Source organism: Brachyhypopomus gauderio, chromosome 1 (genome assembly GCF_052324685.1).
Source record: "Brachyhypopomus gauderio isolate BG-103 chromosome 1, BGAUD_0.2, whole genome shotgun sequence".
NCBI lineage: Eukaryota > Metazoa > Chordata > Actinopteri > Gymnotiformes > Hypopomidae > Brachyhypopomus > Brachyhypopomus gauderio.
Window position 1 is genome coordinate 12,163,398 of NC_135211.1, and position 15,977 is coordinate 12,179,374.

Here is a 15,977-nt window from a genome sequence, read left to right on the forward strand (position 1 = left end):
GAAAATATCAATTCCTGTTTTTTCTTAACATTATTTTCTATTATGAAAACCTGGAACTGAAATGTTGATAATGTTCTTGCTTTAGGTATGCATTCATGGAATAAAATCTCTACCAAGAACAATTAAAATCCTTCATTTCAATAGTTCTCATACAGAACTATTATAAATATTGTCATAACAGAAACAGAATTTCTCCATGCAGCAGATGTTCAGGGAATTTATCTTCGTGCAGGTGTAAAACCTAAACGTAAAATTAGACCCAAACAATTTAAATCTTGGAAAGCAACAAAAGAAAAAAAAAAGCTGTGGTAAATGTTTGTCTTCGCACAGCCCCGTTAAAATCACAGCTATTCCTAAATCGCACCTGAATTAAATGAACGAATCTTCCGACCGCAGGACTGGACCCCCAGGGCCTGGTGGAGAGCAGATGTCTGAGCCCACCAACGATTACCCATCACTACACTAAACTCCACAGCTACTGAAATGAGTTTCTGGACAACCCTTTAAAGGTTGGGCGCTATGGAAATAAAGGAGGGACTGGCCACAAAACCAGCTAAAGCTAATGGATTCTGACGGCCCTGGTGCTTTGTGTTTGAATAATGTATGACTCAAAGCTATTTTAAGATGGTGTTTCGGGTGGGATGCGTGGTTGGAGGCCCCTCTCTGTTGCAGGCTGCAGGCTGCTGCTATGACAGCGTCCACTCCGATGACTGGAACAGGGGGCCATGAATCCTGCACGCACCAGGCAGGCTGCTTCCGACAGGCTTCCGGCTCTTTCTGTTATCCGGCTGTTAACCGACGTGCGTGAGATGCTTTGGGTCTTCAGTGTACCAATCCTGTTTTGATGTTTTCAAATGACCGTCCACCCAGAGCAGAAGCGTGATGCGTGGTAATCAACATGCTGGAGAGAGGAGAGAGGCGCCCGCCCGCTCAAATTAAACACCACCAGCGGCATCACACACGGCACACACCGTAGACCTCCCTCAGCGAGCCTTCTGCAAAACAATTCCTTTGTCCGCAAGAGTGACCTGCTCGAATCACCACAGACTATAAGTAGATGCCGTTATCCGAGAAACCATTTTACCTGCAGGATCCATTCTAGAACCACCATGTCACATTCCATAAATGTTTCGTACGAGATCTCCGACTTTTCTACTTTTCTTTTGCTATGCTGTGTAGCGGACTGGAGGCTGGTATCCGAACTACCACCTGATGCTAGAAAAAAAAAAAAACATGGATAGTCCAAACGCCCAAATAAATGTCAAGAAACTGATGATCAATACAGTGCTCTGTCAGGTCTTAGCTGAATTTATAGCACACTGTCTGAAAATATTGGCTTTCGCAGAGAAGTATAAAAACCCTACTCCATTAGGGCCACCGTTTAACGGATACGTGTCACTAAGCATTTGGAATCAAAGGCCATAAGTCAGGTGGGGTTTAAATGCAACAACCTCAGACTGATTCGAGGCACCTGGAACGGCAGTAAGGGGTCCTACGTGCACACACCATCTCCATAACCTGCAGGTAGAGCCATGACCTCAGGTGCGCGCTAACAGATTACATCGCAGATTAACAGATTACATCACAATACATTTGAAGCATTAGGTAGAAGCTGTCTGACGATTTTTGCATTCATAAGTATGACCATACAGGTGTTCCTCTGAGAGATGAACCAGTAACCTTGGTGAAGTGCTAGTACCTGCTCTACCTGGTCTACCAGTGAGCTAGAGCAGCGATAGAGCTGTCTAGCTCCGCATCACAAAGCCCAGTACTCGTACAATCTATGGCCCCATAAATCCAGCTGTCCTACATGGCAGTTCTCATAATGGTAGGCAGCCATTTGATAATCTGTACAACAGTTTATATGAGTAATAACAGACTAGATGCTCTCAAACAGCAGGGGATCAGGAAAAAATGCCTATATGGCAAAAATAGCAAGGACAAACTGAGCTATGTTGTCTTTATATGAGGAGTGCTTTGTGAGTGCTACTTCAGAGCACATAGTGGAGGCGTTTGATGGACAGATACTGGAAGCTCAACAGCAACAGAGTCCAGCCTCCGATTACCAAAAAAAAAAAGATCTTCAGGCTTTGAAATATCAAATTACTGTGCTGTGTGTACACGCCTATCCTCAGGGATCAGATTCATTTGCAGCAACATTTGTGGCTTGGGCGTACCAAATTGACTAAATGACTTTGAACAAGGAGATTGTGAGTGTATGCCAGCACAAACACACTTGCACACACACTCACACACACTCAGGAAAACACACACCCGTGAATACATACACGCTCAAGTAAACAAAACACACATTCACACAAAAATTGGACTTTACCAGCACACTTAACACACTGGCTTACGGAGACTACATGCGGTCACTCTAACCTCAGTGCAACACCTCGAACGGACCGCACCTCCATCACTCCCTGATGGTTGCTGTCCCATTGGACGGAAACTCAGAAACAACCGCCTGGCCGGAGAGGGAATTGATTCTCTACGCATTTAAGAGCACATGTGATGACAGACATCGAACCCGCGCTCTGCTCTCCGCAGCTAAACTGATTGCTGCGCTCCCAACTCCCTGAAGGATCAGGCCCCATCATTACTGCAGGAGGCGTGTCATTGGTTTACACCCGGGCTTTTCACACCAGCAGGGCGCGTAGCAGTCACATCTGCACCGTGCTCGTCCATAACGGGGGGGGTTTCAGAGGAGCGGCGAGTCCACGAACAGCTGCAGACATGGCACTTGCGTGGCCATGTGGGGGGGGGGGGGGGTGGCCTCAGTTCTGAAGCTGGCAGACAATACCATCTCCGCTCGCTTCTGGATGGCACTTAAACTTCTAATCCTCTTTTGTGTTCAATCAGGCATGACCAAAACTCCTTTGCAACATTTAAGTGGCAGACATTCAATGACTCAAAGTTGTAACTGTGTCGGAAACCCACCCACCATGGTATACGGTATTTAAACAAATGGTAAACCATCACCTAGTTGCAATTAAATAAACTAAATAAACAGCCTGGTTAAAACAATCTTATTCTGTTTTAATTCTCCCACTGCAGCTTATTATAATGTCCTGACCGCCTGTTTAAACATGCTCAGTACTGTGTAGACATATTGCCTCTAACTTCCGTCTGTCAGAAAAAATAAAACAGGGCTGAGACTGTTTGAGGAAGCGCAGCATGAAATGAGAGCAGTTCTCACGTTTGCAGCGCAGTCTCTATGCAAATGTTTTCATTATGTTGTGATTGGTGCGATGAAGGGCAGTAACACATTCGAGGCCCCTGACGCTGCTGCGTTTGCCAGTGAGGAGAGGACGGGTGTGAGCAGGGCTACTCACAGCTGTCTGGAGCCACGCAGAAACTCCACTTCAGAGTCCACAGCGCATAAAGTAAAGTAACAATTACTGCAGCCTCGCTAAAACACCGCAAGGCCGTTAGCAGTAAGGAGCGTTAATGATTAGTTTAGCCCCGCGGTACTTCAGGTCTGACAAATGATGGACGGATCTCGCAAAAAAAAAAACCCATTAACATCTACGTGTTACGGTGAAAGCCACCTGGTCACCTGGGAAAGAACATGTTGCAGATTTGGTTGGTTTTGCCAGAAGAAAACAGCTGAAATTTTGACCCCTGCATGCTAGCACGCGTGGTGTCAGGACAGGGCGTGGACCACAGACAGTGGCTGTGTTCGAAAGAGCCTACTACATACTGGATACTGCATACTTTTCCTCGTAGTAGTATGCAGTACAGTTTCCAGTATGCGACAAAAGCAAAGCATACCACGAGGTCATGTGAACGTAGCGTTGCATGATGGGATGCAGTACACCACTATTGTTTTGCGGAATATTTTGCGGAAGTAGTATGTCATCCGGGGATGTTTCGCGTACTGGAAAAATTGTTTTTATTCGCATACTCCATACTGATTTGGGGCCCAAGCAGTACGGCAGTAGTATGTAGTAGGCTATTTCGAACACACCCAGTGTGTTAAGACAGCAGGCATACATTTGCTCTCCGATCTGGAAAACTGGCTCCGAGGCCGGAATGGCGGCTGTTATCAGAGTGGTTAGATATTAGAAATTATGGATGGCGAAGCTAGCGCTACTATCCAGACTGTAATATCTATTATTAAACATCCTCCACATTTTATTGGTTTGTGAAAGCCTGCAGTGACTAGAGATGAAAAATATGCCCAGTTTAACATGAATAGTGCAACCATGGCAGCGCCGACTGTAACACTGCAACTTCTAAAACTGCATTGATATCTAGTGCGTACTCCCTAAGTATGCCATGTCAAATAGAGGCAATGTCCTCCCATCCACCACAGGTCCTATTCTCATATGTGATGACACACATTTCTCCTCAAGGAGAACAGTTGTCTGTCTTCCTTTCCAAATTGGCGACACCTGGCAACCCAGGCCTCATTTTGGAACAACGCAGTAACCGTAATAAAAAATATCCCACAAAGGAGTATGAATTCTTGACTTCTATAATGTCTGGAAAAGCCTATTCTAAAGGCCAATGGAACATGTGACTGGAGGCACACTCTAGTTCGTACCGCGGCCCGTGAGAGACTTCGTGTGCAGCGTTAGCTTCACCTGCAGTGTCAGCACAGCCGAGCGGTCTTCATTACAATTACGCACAAAAGCCCAGACAAAAGCAGCTCCGTCCGAGAGCATGAAGAGTCTTGGCACCTTAAGTGTATTCTCGCATGTTGTGTATTCTTCTTGCTCCATTCATACAGCCGTGAATGGGAGGACAGATTCTATTTAGATGCATGCAAATTCTGCAGACATTCCCCAGACATACCACTGTATTTCTTATGTGGATCACAGGATTGTAAATCCTCTAGAAGTTGAACATTCAAATCCAACAAAGTTCAGAAATAAAACCTCAAGCCGACTGCAGAAAACATTCCATATTTGTGCGTATACCATGGAATGAATCTGTAATTAAAAGAAGACCGTACAGCATCAAAATGTATCAAAGGGATTATTCTAGAACTCAAAATCGGCTTTGAGAACCTTAGACTTGGCAGTACAGTTTTCCATATCACAAGATAATTAATATCCAGTCAGATTAGTCCATTTGGACTGATCACCTCCTTCTATTGTCATGAGAAAAGGCTTTTAAATCAAAGGTCACCATGTTGCAAAGAAAGTCACAGTGCAACTATGAAAGTCAATCGTTGCAAGAAAATGTGAATTTATTACACGTTGGAAAATGGACGGCGTATCTGACATCAGCGTCGTCCTACAGCATAATCTGGCTGTAGGAAACTATCGATTTTAAATTATCACAAACAAATTTAAGTCACACGGTGAATTTTTAGTCACACTGCATGTTTAGAAAGTGAAATCAATACAGGCTGAAGGACTTCTCAAGGACGGGGGCGGTGTGGTGATGCACGCATCCCATGTTCACGAACTGGATTTAGAAGACACATCACTTACCAATAGCAGATGATTGAAGAAGGCTCTTTATCTCTCAAACACAAACCTGGAACAGAAGCAAATAGAGAAAGAGAGAAAGCCTGTGTGAGAGAGGAATAACAGCTCCAACAGAATGCAGAGAACCTTGATCCATCTGCCCTTCTGGGCTTCAGAAGAATATTCAGGCTTTTGCGGAAGGCAACATGATTAATGCAGAACCATTAGACACTTGACTGCACTGATATTTTACATGAGTGAAACATAAATCCAACGGCATATCTAAAACATGGCTGTCCACCCACAAATGCACACAATCATCCACACACACACACACACACACACACACACACACACACACACACACACACACACACACACACACACACACACACACACACACACACACACACACACACACACATGCTCACTACCGCCACGTTTAACCCCCCCAACACACTCTCACCCCCACACCCCAACACATGCATGCGCGCACACACACACACACACACACACACACACACACACACACACACACACACACACACACACACACTCAAACACACACACACGCCCACTACCCCCCAGGTTTAACCCCCCCAAACACACATGCACACACACAATCACATCACTGCAGGCTCTTTTTGCAAGCCAGTAGCACTCATAGCCTCAACCGTGGACAAGCAACCAGAGCCAGACATCAAACATCTCTAGAGGACTCATGTGGCACCTGACAAGATACCACTTCCAATTAAAGCTGATCTCCTCTCCCCTATGTGTCCAGACAGGCCCGCGGACGGCTCAGTGACCGCCATCTTTAGCACGCCTGGATCATGAAAGCTGGCGTGTTGGTCGGCTCTTAGTTTTGAGGGACACAGCACTGAACTGCGTGGTTTGATTACTGTCCTTTAGGTCCTGGAGACTCATTCAGGAGTCCCATTTATCTGACACAGCAGGAGAAGAATGGAGAGGTGAGGGAGGAGAGAGTTAGGTCTGTCCCGCCTCACACCGCCAGCAGACACGTTCTCTCCCCCTCCACCTCCACCCTCATGCTCGTTATCCTTCAGGGAGGCCTTCCAGCCAGCAGATGTTTCTCCTGTGATAACACCTATAACGACACTGAGCTCAACCCCGGCAGATGGACGTGACTTTTCCCGTAAAATCTGCATGCCTAATTGTTGCTGTGTCCTTTCGCTGCATACACCTTGAGGGATTAGCACAGGGAGGCTGGGGGACAGTCTGCAGTCAGTGCCGTCTGAGGACCTATGTGAACGCATCCTTCTTCATCCAGGAATCAGTCAGCAAAAGGCCACTGCATTCTAATCTCTGCACTGAAAAGACCACAAGGAAAAACTGGTCTTTTTGAAAGTACGTGATGATGCAAATCAGAGAGCACTTCCTTGAAAGGAACTGAAAGGGGGGAAAAAGACACACAACGTACCACAGGACCGAGGGTAGCCCGTATGAAAGCAGAGAAAGGGCTTCACACATCAGACAAAGATATTATGTTCTGATTATACCGATACATATTGTGATTGCGTTGTGCCTTGCAACCTGTTACAACACAGTGGTAAAGCATTGATCTGAAATATTAAAGGATGGGCATGTTTTTGACAACATTATTCATGTCTATTCATCAAAACATCCACTGAGCAGTCGTGGAATATCTTAGACTGGTCAGAAGGCTCAGAGCACTCAAACATTGTTATTTTTTCATTGGTATATCGGAGCCCGCTGTGATATTAGAATTGCAAAGTCCAGTATTGCGATAATTACCGACACACGATATATTGTGCAGCCCTTGCAGATGGCCAGTCAGAGGGACTTGCTCAGGAAAACACAAGTCAGCAACAGCAAGGCAGAAAGGCAGCAGCAACAGCTCTGCAGAGATGAGGGGGAGTGAGAGTGAGAGGACTCAGGTCTGGCACTGGCACAACGCCCAGCTTCTCACAGCAGACTGGGCACCAGAGAAATAACTGCACAAGGAATAGAAAAGAACCTCTCCCCCCCCCCCCCCCCCCCCCCTCTCTACCAGCTGTACCCTTTAACCCTTCACAAGAACAGACACCATCTGGGCGAGACAGTAGAGGGCAATTTTCCTGCCCAAATCATGGCAAAAGACATAAGACATGTGCCATAGCAGTAGAGCCTCCTGCCTCAAACGCCCCCTCTCTCTTCTTCCTCTCCCCCTCTCTGTCCCACCTTTTCCCCTCTCTCTCTCTCTCTCTCTCTCTCTCTCTCATGATGCCTCCTCTCTCTCATCCCTTCCCTCTTACCAGCGTAGGTTTGAGCTGGCTCTCTCTGCCTCCCCTTCTCCACAAATAGCACAAGAGGGCACATCCAGCCCTGTCAGGCCCTTGGCATTAATGTCAGCGTGGCACCCTCGACGGAAAGGAGAACCAGTGGAAAGGGAGAGCAGCCTGACAGTCACCGCTGCACCAGCCAGAGTCCATTAACGCAGGAGAGCAGCCTTGATTGGGCAGAGCTAGCGTCCCATGTCGGGGACCCATCAGGGGTCCGTCCAGAGCCGCTAGAGGCCAGAGCGGGTGGAAGACCGCAACGCGAGGAGTGCCAACCAAACGCCATTATAGTAGGTGTCTTTTACAGTGTTGGCCACAACGGATCAGTCCCATGCAATTTACCAGATGTCCTTTATCTAGAAATGTAATTCCCCCATTATAAGTGATTCACTTATACTACTCCTCTGCATGTTCAAAAGATGAACTGCTAACGGCTGGTGATGTGTGTCAGCTTCGGATTACAGTTCCGCCTCTGTAAGGACGGAGCGGGAGCCACGCGGCTGTCCTTCGTCGTAACAAGGAGCAGATTTATCTGCCTATCTGTCTCTCGAACCAGGTTCCTCGGGTCGTGAGTGAGGAGCTGGAGAAACGTTTGAACATTAGCTGGCTATTACTCCTAGAGGAGGGTTTAGTTCTGCTGAGGAGGATCCAAATCAACCTAGGCTGCATTTTAAAGGCGAAGGAGCTTCATGAGCTTAAGCACAAAGAGAGAGAAAGAGAGAGAGATATCTATTACACTATCCTCCAACAAGCATTAAGGGTTTTATTCTCACGCTATGGGGTTTTCACTAGGAAATAACTAACAGTGAGCCCTCTCAGCCAGCTGTGGTATGCCACAGTGCAGACACACACACACATACACACACACACACACACACACACATACACACACACAGCTACCTCTCAATGCCAATTTTGCTGGGTATTCTGTCACACACACACACACACACACACACACACACACACACACACACACACACACACACACACACAGCTACCTCTCAGTGCCCATTTTGCTGGGTATTCTGTCTCACACATACACACACACACACACACACACACACACACACACACACACACACAGCTACCTCTCAGTGCCCATTTTGCTGGGTATTCTGTCACACACACACACACACACACATACACACGCGCGCACACACACGCGCACACACGCACACACACACACACACACACACACACACACAGCTACATCAGAGAAATTCATTCACACTGTAAACATCACGGGTGCAAAATCATTCACTCTACTTTAATGACCATATATGGTATTTGCGTGTGTGTCTGACTATACATGAGACAGCAAGTCATATCTGAATATAGGCAACAAGGTTATTCCTGTCCTCTTCAGTATGTATCTCCTTGACTGTGACTGGTGTTCAAAAAGCAGCATAGCATTAGGGCCCCAGAAGAGTGAAGCAGTGTGGCCCAAGAACAGTGTAACATTGGGGCCCCAGAACAGTATAACCTTAGGGCCCCAGAACAGTGTGGCCCAAGAACAGTGTAACATTGGGGCCCCAGAACAGTATAACCTTAGGGCCCCAGAACAGTGTGGCCCAAGAACAGTGTAACATTGGGGCCCCAGAACAGTATAACCTTAGGGCCCCAGAACAGTGTGGCCCAAGAACAGTGTAACATTGGGGCCCCAGAACAGTATAACCTTAGGGCCCCAGAACAGTGTGGCCCAAGAACAGTGTAACATTGGGGCCCCAGAACAGTATAACCTTAGGGCCCCAGAACAGTGTGGCCCAAGAACAGTGTAACATTGGGGCCCCAGAACAGTATAACCTTAGGGTCCCAGAACAGTGTGGCCCAAGAACAGTGTAACATTGGGGCCCCAGAACAGTATAACCTTAGGGTCCCAGAACAGTGTGGCCCCAGAACAGTGTGCCCCTGTGATGGCCCACTAAGGCTCACACGTGTAACGGCATATGGGTTGGGTGTGTGGGTTGGTAGTGTTGGAGTTTATGGGGTTTTAATGTTTAAATGTAGCTCAATGAGCTTATAGGTATAAAGACACAACATAGACACCAGTGAAATGAAACCATACACTTGTAACATATAGGTAGCTCTTTTGTAGCTCTCTGTATAATATGTAACACCGTTCATACCTTGTGCCAATGGTTTAGCAATTTTAAAAACATGCACTTTTCTATGCTAGGAGGGCACACCAGCAAGAAGAGTCAGACCATAGGTAGGGGCAGTGGTAGCATTTTATTGAGCTTACCCAGATCTGTTTTCCTGCCTTCTGTGTTTGTTCCCCAGGAGCCATGTCTGCAGCGTGGGTCAGTGGGGGTGTCTAAGAAGGAGTGCGGGTTTACTGAGCATGTCTTATAGACCCGCTTGGAATTCTGGGTAATGTGGGCTAGACTATCTGGAACCTTTCTAGGGGGTAAACCAGACGTATACAGCGAGTTGTGTGAAATATGTGTAACTTTCTTGTCTTTATGCTTAATGGGGAAGTAGTATGTTGGGTGTTTGGAATGGAATGTGAGATCGGAAATGGCTTTATTGAGCTATAAGTGTTGTTAGTCTTTGTTGAGGTGGAATGTATCTGGTGAATTGTATATGGTCTCACCCATGCTGTTAAAAGTGGCCATGTTGCCATGTGTCAGTGGGTCTGTTTGTTTCTTGTCTGGCCAGAATGTATGTGTCTCCGTAAGGAGTAATAAACATTTGAATTGACTCTCCTTGCTGTGCTCCTTTGCCTCTGGTCACGCCCTGACAATTTGGTGGCAGCGGTGGGATGTGTCCAGGCTGGAGGCACAGTAGGTTGGGGGGTTGAGGCAGCATGGCGCCAAAAAAGCCACGTGCAGAGCAACCAGTGGAGTCCAGGATGCTTCAAGAGACTGAGGCACCCTTCGGGGATGGAGTTGTTGAACAGCGGCTGCAGGATGAGGAGGAGACAGGCGATCTCAGACAAATGATCCGCAAGTTTCTGGTTGAACAGCAAGTGAGGGATGTTCGTATGGAGCAAGAGGCAGCTCGACAAGAGACCAGGTGGAAATCCCTACAACATCAGTTTCAGTTGTTGCAGGGAGAGGTGAGCCAACGTGCGTCTATGGAGGATGTACGACCGAGGATCGGTGACGAACCTGAGTATTCACGTAGAACGTCACTAAGCTCTCGTCAGGAAGCTCACGGTCACCCTCTCAAGGAGCCGAAATTGCAGCAGCTGGCAGAGACAGACGACATAGAACATTATCTGACCACCTTTGAGCGTATAGCCACAGCATGCAGGTGGCCCCAGGATGAATGGGCTATAAGGTTGGTGCCCTTGTTGACGGGGAAGGCCCGTAGTGCCTATGTTTCCATGGATGTGGATGAGTCGGGTGAGTATGCCTTGGTAAAGGAGGCCATACTGAAGAAATACTCAATCAATGCAGAGACCTATCGTCAGAGGTTTCGCTTAGTAGAGGTGATGGCTGAAGAAACACCAAAAGAAGTGTATGTCCGATTGAGGGATTTGTATCAAAAGTGGGTGAAGCCCACAACAAAGTCTGTCCAGCAAATTGGGGAGACCATTATCTTGGAGCAATTCCTGAGAATGCTGTGCCCTGAGTTGCAAGTGTGGGTCAGAGAGCATGATCCAACCACTGCAGAAGAAGCAGCCAGGCTTGCAGATGTATTCGTTGCGGCTAGGCGTAAGAATCAGCCCTGGAGTTACACCCAATGGAAAAAGGACAAAGACAGGCCGCCACCCCGTCGTCCAGCCGTGTCCGTTGAAGGGGGTAAGCCCATTGAAGTTGGATATGGCAGAAAAAGCGAGCCCGTCAATCCCCGGGGTTCAGAGACTATTGTCTGTTATGGTTGTGGACAAGTAGGTCACAAAAAGCCTGCATGCCCAAACGTGGTAAAGAAATCAAATAACATGTGCTATGTGCCCAGTGTAGCTAGTCCTGAGTCCCTTCCAGTCTCATTACCCTGTGACGTCACTACAAACGTTGTATTAAATGGCCAACCTGTAAAGGCTCTGATAGACACTGGATGTGCACAAACCCTTGTAAAAGCCAGCCTAGTCCCTGTAAGTTCCTTTGAGTATGAAGACCCAGTAGTAATTAAATGTGTTCATGGGGAAGAACGCCAATACCCAACTGCTACAGTATATCTTGAGGTTCAAGGGTATACATACCTCATGAGGGTAGGGCTTGCACCGGAGTTTCCATACTCTGTCATTGTTGGACATGATTTTCCTGTGTTGTTGGACGTGCTGTCCTCCGTGAGCGCCTGTAATGTGGCGCTAACGCGGGCACAAGCTAAGTCGCAACAAACCCAAGACACTTCATTAGAAATGCTCCCGTTTTACAATGCTGAGTTGCCAAGTACTCCAGCACTGAAAAGAAAATCCAAAGCAGAGAAAAGACAGGCTAAGTTTCAAGGAACCAAAGTTCAGTGTTTGCCTCAGGAGGAGCCAGTTGATGTCATGAGTGTTGAGCAGTGGAAAGTACCTGGGGACATGCCACAGTTGCAACAAGAGGATGTTGAAATTTCTGGGTTACTTACAAAATTGTCCAAGTCAACTCTAGAGAACCAGGCTCAGTTGGAACATAAAGGGAGCCGTTTCAGTTTGCAGAATGGCATCCTGTACCGGGAAAATGGGAGAACCTTGCAAATGGTGCTTCCTCACTCTGTGCGCCTTAAAGTGATGACTCTAGCACATTCCATACCGTGGGCGGGCCACCTTGGAAGACGTAAGACATATACCCGGATAAGCAAACATTTCTTTTGGTCTGGAATGTCAAAAGACATTGCGGAATTCTGTAGAACTTGTCCAGAATGTCAGAGCACTTCTGTTAGGGGTCCCCCTAAAGTCCCTCTGATACCATTGCCTGTGGTGGATGTTCCCTTTGAGCGTTTGGGCATGGATATTGTGGGTCCCCTGGAAAGAAGTCGAGGAGGTAATAAGTATATGTTGGTCATTTGTGACTATGCAACTCGTTATCCAGAGGTTTTTGCCTTGAGAAACATTAAGGCTAAATCTGTAGCATTCTGTCTTGTACAGTTTTTCTCCAGAGTAGGATTCCCAAAAGAAATTCTAACTGACAGAGGCTCTAATTTCATGTCCACATTACTAAAACAGGTTTATACTTTGCTTGGCATTAAAGGCCTGAGAACAACCCCCTACCATCCTGAAACAGATGGCTTAGTTGAGCGGTTTAATCAAACCTTAGTGCAGATGCTACGCAAATTCGTGAATGATAGTGGATCTGATTGGGACCAGTGGCTCCCTTATCTTTTATTTGCCTACAGAGAAGTTCCCCAGGCATCCACGGGGTTTTCACCATTCCAACTTATGTATGCTCATGAAGTGCGGGGACCGCTGTCATTGATGAAGGAAACCTGGGAAACGTGTCCAAAACCAGAGGAGGTTAGTACTATTGCCTATGTACTGAGTATGAGAGAGAAGCTGGAACGAATGACAAAGTTGGCTGCTAACCATCTGCAAGAAGCCCAGCGTAAGCAAACAGTCTGGTATGATAAAAAGGCACAACAACGTTCTTTTGTTCCGGGACAGCAGGTGCTGGTGATGCTTCCCACGGAAGAGAATAAGCTCTTGGGTAAGTGGCAAGGGCCATTCACCGTCACTAAAAGACTAGGACCCACCACCTATGAAATTGCCACACCTGGACAGGCACGCTCGCATAGGGTTTTGCATATCAATCTTCTGAAAGAATGGTTCCCAAGGAAGAAGCATGAAACTGTACATCTGTTCATACGAGCAGTAGATGAGGAGGAAGAGGTGGAGGAGCAGTACCTACCTGCTCTACAGCATCCTTCAGTTATTGACCTTAGCCATTTAACTTCTGAGCACCAAAAACAGATCCAAAGACTCTGTGACCCTACTGTTTTCAGGAATCACCCCGGATATACTTCCCTGGTACAACATGAAATCGTGCTGAAGGCGGACGCACAACCCAAACGATTGAGTTACCGGATTCCTGAACGGTTAGTGTCTGCATTTATGGAGGAAGTGGAATTGATGAAGGCCATGGGCATTGTGGAACCATCAAAAAGTGAGTGGTGTAACCCTGTAGTTCTTGTGCCCAAGAAAGACGGTAGTCTGCGGTTTTGTATTGACTTCCGCTATCTTAATTCTGTTTCCAAGTTTGACTCGTATCCAATGCCCCGGATTGAGGAGTTGCTTGAGCGATTGGGAAAAGCAAGGTTTATCAGTACTTTTGATTTGTGTAAGGGTTATTGGCAGGTTCCCCTTGCAGCTGAATCTCGGGAGTTAACTGCTTTCCGTACCCCTACTAGTCTCATGCAGTTCCGGGTTTTACCCTTTGGACTACACGGAGCACCCCCTACGTTCCAAAGACTGATGGATACTGTTCTGCAAGGATTGAGTAGCTTTGCAGCGGCTTACCTCGATGACATAGTGATCTTTAGTGATTCTTGGCATGAGCACCTTCAACATCTACAAGCAGTAATCCAGCATATAAAGGATGCTGGCCTAACCATAAATCCTGCAAAGTGTTCCCTTGCAAAGCGTGAAACTGAGTATTTAGGCTATGTGTTGGGAAATGGTCTAATTAAGCCTCAAGTCCAGAAGATCCAAGCCATTCAGTCTTGCACTCTTCCCGTGACTAAAAAGGAAGTGAGGTCATTTTTGGGCCTTGCTGGGTGGTACAGGCGTTTCATTCCTGATTTTGCCACTCGGGCTGCATTGTTGACTGATTTGACCAAGAAAACTTGTCCCAATCAGGTCTCCTGGACAGAACCAGCCAAGGGTGCTTTTTATGACCTTTGGGATGCTCTAACCCATGAACCTGTTTTGCATAGTCCTGATTTTAACCAGTCTTTTGTTTTGCAGACTGATGCCTCAGATGTGGGTTTGGGAGCTGTCTTATTACAGGAACATCTGGGTGAACCACACCCGATTGTCTATCTAAGTCGAAAGCTGTATCCCAGAGAAACCCGGTATTCCATTGTGGAAAAGGAGTGTTTAGCACTAAAATGGGCTTTGGATTCTCTCAGATATTATTTGCTTGGAAGAGACTTTGTTGTAGAAACGGACCATAGAGCCCTTAAATGGATGGACCGAATGAAGGACACAAATGCTCGTTTGACTCGTTGGTACTTGGCTATGCAGCCATTTCACTTTGTTATCAGACATCGACCGGGCAAGGATAATGTGATTGCTGACTTCCTGTCAAGGTTACCTTGCCAGCATTCTGAGGTGGGGGAACTTGTGATGGCCCACTAAGGCTCACACGTGTAACGGCATATGGGTTGGGTGTGTGGGTTGGTAGTGTTGGAGTTTATGGGGTTTTAATGTTTAAATGTAGCTCAATGAGCTTATAGGTATAAAGACACAACATAGACACCAGTGAAATGAAACCATACACTTGTAACATATAGGTAGCTCTTTTGTAGCTCTCTGTATAATATGTAACACCGTTCATACCTTGTGCCAATGGTTTAGCAATTTTAAAAACATGCACTTTTCTATGCTAGGAGGGCACACCAGCAAGAAGAGTCAGACCATAGGTAGGGGCAGTGGTAGCATTTTATTGAGCTTACCCAGATCTGTTTTCCTGCCTTCTGTGTTTGTTCCCCAGGAGCCATGTCTGCAGCGTGGGTCAGTGGGGGTGTCTAAGAAGGAGTGCGGGTTTACTGAGCATGTCTTATAGACCCGCTTGGAATTCTGGGTAATGTGGGCTAGACTATCTGGAACCTTTCTAGGGGGTAAACCAGACGTATACAGCGAGTTGTGTGAAATATGTGTAACTTTCTTGTCTTTATGCTTAATAGGGAAGTAGTATGTTGGGTGTTTGGAATGGAATGTGAGATCGGAAATGGCTTTATTGAGCTATAAGTGTTGTTAGTCTTTGTTGAGGTGGTATGTATCTGGTGAATTGTATATGGTCTCACCCATGCTGTTAAAAGTGGCCATGTTGCCATGTGTCAGTGGGTCTGTTTGTTTCTTGTCTGGCCAGAATGTATGTGTCTCCGTAAGGAGTAATAAACATTTGAATTGACTCTCCTTGCTGTGCTCCTTTGCCTCTGGTCACGCCCTGACAGCCCCCAGAACAGTGTGGCCCCAGAGCAGTGTGGTAGTGTGGCCCCAGAACAGTGTGGCCCCAGAGCAGTGTGGTAGTGTGGCCCCAGAACAGCGTGGCCCCAGAGCAGTGTGGTAGTGTGGCCCCAGAACAGCGTGGCCCCAGAGCAGTGTTGGCATTGGGGCCCCAAAACAGTGTGGCAGTGGGGCTCTAGAGTGTCATATGCCTGTTCGTAC

At 46.9% G+C, this 15,977-nt stretch overlaps 1 protein-coding gene across 4 annotated transcripts in view; it reads right to left on the reverse strand.

Annotated features, from left to right (window-relative positions):
• apba2b (amyloid beta (A4) precursor protein-binding, family A, member 2b) overlaps window positions 1-15,977 on the reverse strand; it is a 69,933-nt gene that overhangs the window by 38,624 nt on the left and 15,332 nt on the right. For all 4 annotated transcript variants that reach the window (XM_076996859.1, XM_076996873.1, XM_076996852.1 and 1 more), the window contains exon 2: window positions 5,448-5,493. The gene's annotated coding sequence lies outside the window, so the exon portion shown is untranslated. The remainder of the gene's footprint in view (window positions 1-5,447; window positions 5,494-15,977) is intronic.